Raw genomic sequence first — 6,152 nt, 5'->3', positions numbered from 1 at the left:
CTCTCAGCCACTCCCCCAGCACACACTCACTGTCCCCCCCCCCCTCGCCTGTTCTGTGCCACACGCACTCAGCTTCTGGGGCACAAAGTCTGTCACTCACAGTGTCTCTGTAACCCCACCCCTGCCAGGGGGCCCAGCACCAGCCGGTGACCATGGACCAAAATCTGTGGCGTGGCTCCCCTACAAAAATGATGGCCCACGGGGGCTGGGCCAATGCCCTTGCTTTGCCACAAAGCATCTCTTGTCCAGCGCCCTGGGCACCTACACGTTCCAATCGTTCTGGCCTCTTGCACAGAGGGGATCGCCCTCTCCCCAAGACGCCTGCACAGACCGTGGGCATCCGGCTGAGCGGCCTGGCCCGCCCCATCTCCTGCCGCCGCGGTGTTCCCGGCCCAGCCGACAGCTCTCCGCGGCCCTGAGCCGCTCGCCGTCAGACAGGCTGGCCCGAAGAGACCCGACGTGCGCTTCGCAGGGTGGGCACAGGGCGGGGCTTCCAGACGTTCGCTGCCGGCTTTGAGGCGAAGGCGACTCCCACTCTGGAGGAAGGGGGCAAAAAATCAGCGTGCAGTGCAAAGGCCATCATCCGGGCGGGGGGGCTCGGCCCGGCAAAGCAGGAAGACCCCAACGAAGCGGGTCCGGGGATCCCGTCGCAGTCATGAATCGCGGGGGCCTTTGCTCTGTGCCTCCTGCAGCACCCCCACACTCTGGAGGATGCGCACGCAACCGGGCTGCAGAATTAGCAGCGCACAACTGGCCCGATGGCACCCGGAATCCTTCCTCTGGTTTCCAAAGAAGGCAGGAGCCTGCTACAGTGCGAGAGCCAGTTATGCTTTCACCCCAGCCCCACCCCTTCTGCCTAGGCCCCACCCCCACAAGCACCAAGCTCCTCCCCCCAGCACCAGGAGGAGGGAAGAGGGCATGCGCCCCCAGGCTCCCAGGCCTGGAGCGAGGGAAGGGTGGGCACTGTGGGGCAGTAACACACCGGCCCCAGAATGCCTGCAGCAGGTGTTCTGGGGCCGGTGTGTGGGTGAGGCCAGGCTGGCGGTTTGGGAATCCAAAGTCTTTCCCTGCCTCGCACACCCACCCCCCCGGGCACGTTGCTCCCGTCTGCAAGGGGAGAGCTGAGCACCCGTGGGATGAAATTGTGGCTCCCTGCTGCCAGCTCTTTCCCGGGGAGTGACGTTCCTTGCCGAGTTAGCCGCCTCTTTGCTCACCGCTCGGTCCCAAATCCCCATCCTGGTTTCTGGCCCAATCATTTTTGGCCTACGGTTGTTCATGATTGTTCCCCTGTCCCTTGTGGCTTGTGATTGGATGTTGATGTCACATGGGGTTGTTTCTGCCCCCATATTTGACAAGAGACACGTTTAAAATGGGTGAAGAAGCTGGGACATTTGCTTTTGGACGCGTTTTCCACAGAAATCACAGTCTCCTACAAACCCAGCACTGTCCTGGGGAAAGGTTCAGTCCTGGTGCTGGAACCACCCAAACCCTTCTGTGTGGAATCAGATGAATGCACAACTGTTTTTTCCCCCACCTCATAGGAGCAGGACTAGTTCGTGGCTCTGTTACCCCCTTTCTTAGCCGCTGGGATCCCAGGGTGGACTACATCTCCCATGAGGCAACACTATCTCATCGTGCAGTGCAGCATGGGAGCCACAAGAATGGAAGTGCATCATGGGAGATGTAGTCCAAGGTATGGAAAGTCCAGTTTTTTGCTTGAGTCTTGGGAATATCCTTTCCCACAAAATTCACCCCCTCGAGTCTCAGGAAAAAAACCCCACCCTCCACACTCAGAGCCTGACTTTCCTCTCATGCATTCCCCCCCCCAGCCTCACTCTCATGAGACTGTTCCCTCCCCCCCCCCCAAACTCTTACGGAACCTCCACCCCCATTCCTTCTCAGGAGACCTTGCTTCCCTCACCCTGCCCCTTCCCCCTCCTTACCCGTGAGCCTCATCTCTGCCCATCCCACTTCCCAGGCCCTGGAGCTAAGAGGATCAGGAGGTTCAGTCTCCCCCACGTGATCCCCGCACCAGATGCTGTATGGCCCCCGCACATGCACACAACAGTCACCAGTTGCAATGGCTAGATATTTTTTCACATGCAACTTAACATCCATTGCTCACTTAACCCCCATTCCCTCTAGTTTAGACCCACTAAGGATCTGGCCCCCCTCAACAAGGAAATACAACAAAGCAATTTAAATGCCCCCCCCCTCCAAGCCACCGGCCCTAGGCCAGGTGCGCTTTGGGGAGTTGGTTTTACCTTGCTGCCATGCGCTGGGATGGCGACCCCCGTCCGAGCGTCAGTACATACATGGCTCGGCAGAGATGAGTCCCTCCTGGTTCATTGGCTCGGCGTCACAACCTAGCGTGTTCGCAGGGCGCTTAGGGCGGCTGCCGGATGATGTCTGAGTTAAGGGGAAAGCATTGGGGGACTGTTTCAAAGCCTGGACTGACCAAACGCCCCCTCCTGTGAGGTTGGGAAAGAGAACTCCCCCCTTTCACAGGTGGGGGAAACTGAGGCACGGGGCAGTGACTTGCAACCTGCCAAGCCGTTCTCCACAGCTGACAGAGAACAAAGTCAAGTGAGAAGGTTCCTATCAAGGAAACAGTCCTCCATGGCGGGGAAGGCGAGCACAAGGCCTAAATGCTGCTGAAATGCCCCTTGCTCCCCAAAGATCCCTAAACTCTAATCCAAGGGACACTGGGATTGGAGGGACGCAAAGGCGACACCCGGACTGCCCACCCCTCGAGCGGCACATTCTACCCCTTGCGATGCCGATACCACCAGAGACCTGGGAAGGTACCTTGGCCGGAGGCAGGTCCTGCTGAACCAGCTTCTTAAATTCGCACCTCTGGAACCGCTCGGATTCACGGCCCTTTCTGGAATTGTCCTGGTAGCTGCTAATCAAATCTGTGATGGCTTTGATGAACTTAGACATCCTGGAGTGAGGGTGCAGATCCTGAAAGAAAACGGGGCGGGGAGAGGGGAGGAAGAGCTCATGAATCCACCCATATGAACCCCATACAACCTTCACTTTGGGGGCTGAATCTTAAGCGTCATGGTGCGTTTTGCTCAATGGGCCGTGGAAGAAATAGGATGGAAAATAACGCTGGAAATATCTTCATGATTTACTCTGTATTTTAGAGAGCGTGTCTGTCTGTTTGGTCAAGATCTCCTCCTACGTGGTAAGCGCTACAGCCCCCAAATTCGGTCTGCAGCTTCCTCGTCTTGTAGTTTGGTTTTAGGAGAAGCAATTCCATTGCACGCACATCCCGTTTCCCTGGCACAACCCCACCGAAAAGAAAACAGAATCGCCAAAGCAAGCGCAGTCCTCGCCAGTGACAAAACGGAGTGAAAGTTGAAAGAGACTGAACCAAGAGGAGCCAGAAAAATCAGATGAACCTGGAACGGGGTCGCGTCTCAACACACCTTCCCGAAACAAGATAGAAGAGAGGAATTTGGAGCAGTGCTCAGTTTGGGCACTGCTGGGCAAATGGGGGGTGTTTATTTATATATATATTGTGACAAAGTCCCTTGTTAGCTCCCCATGGGTTCTGCACTTCTTGACGGTTTCTTGTGTGCCTCAGAGACTCACGGGGACCTCTTTGTTGCCTTGGGACTTCCCCAGAGGCAAGGGTCCCTGCTTCCCGAGTCAGTCTCATCACAGGCAAGTCCTGAGGGGGGGAGACAGCCCCCCTTTTCCTGGCCTTTGGATGTTCCTGTCTCGCCGGCGGGGTAATCCTCCAAGAGAAGGGGGGTATGAGCCCAGGCCCACCCACTTCACTGGAGTCCGGCCCCGGGGCCCTACAGGAGGGGTGGTTGGCAGGGCTTCTTGCCCCACCCTAATACCCCCGTAATACTACCTAATACTTGCCCCACCCTAATACTACCCTTCCCCAGGCCACTTCATCCACCGCTTCCTTCTATTATCTTCCGCCTCTTACCTTGGGATCCGGCACTTCCCCGCTCTGCACCTCTCAAAACTCTTCCCCCTGATGCCTGGGAGGAACCCTTTTATAGGGACCTGGAGGCCTTAACTAGCAACAAGGTGCTTAATTAACCCCTGTTGCAGGCAGACTCCTAATTAGGCCTCCATTGTCTGCCCTGATTGCTGGGCTGTGTTCAGGTGAGTCTAATTGGGAAACAAGAAGGCATTAACCCACCTCCCAATGTAGCTGCCTTCTATGAGAGATTTGCATTTCACAGGCTGTGGTCTGTCACAATAGATATATATATATATATGTCTGTCTGTCTGTGAGTCCGTCCATCTGTGAGTCTGTCCAAGAGCTCCCCCTGTGCAATAAGAGCTAGGACCCCCAAGGCAGCAAGGTCTGGGTTTGCTTGTGCCAGGAAAACAGGAAGTGTCTGGAATGGGATTGTTTTCCAGAGCATAGAAAGGGAGGGGCTGATCAGAGGGGTGGCTCTACTGCAGTGTGACCACTGGGGGCAGCCACCTGGTGTGACGGCGCGTTGGGGTTCCCCGTCTCCTGCACCCCGAAATGGCACAAACAGACTGCACCAGCCGGGGGAACAGAGGAAGTTTATTGCCTCTCCAGGATACAGCACAGATGGAATCTGGTCACAGAGCTGGGCTAGGATGCCTCAGGCCCCCTTGAGATGGGGGAGACTGGGCCCCTAAACTCCAGCCCCTTTCCTTAGGCTGTCTCCTCCATGCTCCCAGCCAGCCACTAACTACCTCTCTTCCAGCCCTGCCCCCCAGCCAGGGCAGCATCCACCTTCCTTTGTTCCTCTCCATGGGGGGTATCTGGTTCAACAGGTTTGGCATCACGGGGCTGGAGTTTAGGGGCCCAGTCTCCCCCTGCCCTGAACCCCCATCCTCCTCCCTCCACCCTGAACTCCCCCACCCCCTGCCCTGAACCCCCATCCTCCTCCCTCCACCCCTGACCTGAGCCCCCATCTCCCTTTCCCTGCCCTGAACCCCCATCCTCCTCCCCCCACCCCCGCCCTGAGCCCCCATCTCCCTCCCCCCATCCTGAACCCCCATCCTCCTCCCCCTACCCCCGACCTGAGCCCCCATTCTCCTCCCCCCACCCTGAACTCCCCCACCCCCTGCCCTGAACCCCCATCCTCCTCCCTCCACCCCCGACCTGAGCCCTCATCTCCCTCCCCCCGCCCTGAACTTCCCCACCCCCCACCTTGAGCCCTCTCCCCCTGACCTCAGCCGCCCCCCCCTACACACACTGAACCCTGCACTCTGAAGCCCCCACCCCCAGCCCTCACTCCAGCACCCTCCATGCCCTGCAACCCCTCACCCCTGTCCTGACTCCTGCCCCTGCCCAGGGGTCCGGGCTGGGCAGTGAGTTCAGGGCCCGGGGGTCCGGTCTGGGCAGTGAGTTCAGGGCCCGGGGGTCAGGGCTGGGCAGTGAATTCAGGGCCCAGGGGTCCGGTCTGGGCAGTGAGTTCAGGGCCCGGGGGTCCGGGCTGGGCAGTGAATTCAGGGCCCAGGGGTCCGGGCTGGGCAGTGAATTCAGGGCCCGGGGGTCAGGGCTGGGCAGTGAGTTCAGGGCCCGGGGGTCCGGTCTGGGCAGTGAGTTCAGGGCCCGGGGGTCCGGGCTGGGCAGTGAGTTCAGGGCCCAGGGGTCCGGGCTGGGCAGTGAGTTCAGGGCCCGGGGGTTCGGGCTGGGCAGTGAATTCAGGGCCCGGGGGTCAGGGCTGGGCAGTGAGTTCAGGGCCCGGGGGTTCGGGCTGGGCAGTGAGTTCAGGGCCCGGGGGTCCGGGCTGGGCAGTGAGTTCAGGGCCCAGGGGTCCGGGCTGGGCAGTGAGTTCAGGGCCCGGGGGTCCGGTCTGGGCAGTGAGTTCAGGGCCCGGGGGTCCGGTCTGGGCAGTGAGTTCAGGGCCCAGGGGTCCGGGCTGGGCAGTGAGTTCAGGGCCCGGGGGTCCGGTCTGGGCAGTGAGTTCAGGGCCCGGGGGTCCGGGCTGGGCAGTGAATTCAGGGCCCGGGGGTCAGGGCTGGGCAGTGAGTTCAGGGCCCGGGGGTCCGGTCTGGGCAGTGAGTTCAGGGCCCAGGGGTCCGGGCTGGGCAGTGAATTCAGGGCCCAGGGGTTCGGGCTGGGCAGTGAGTTCAGGGCCCGGGGGTTCGGGCTGGGCAGTGAATTCAGGGCCCGGGGGTCAGGGCTGGGCAGTGAG

Source organism: Pelodiscus sinensis, chromosome 24 (genome assembly GCF_049634645.1).
Source record: "Pelodiscus sinensis isolate JC-2024 chromosome 24, ASM4963464v1, whole genome shotgun sequence".
NCBI classification, from domain to species: domain Eukaryota; kingdom Metazoa; phylum Chordata; order Testudines; family Trionychidae; genus Pelodiscus; species Pelodiscus sinensis.
The sequence above is the reverse complement of the archived record's forward strand: the minus strand, read 5'-3'. Positions refer to the sequence as shown.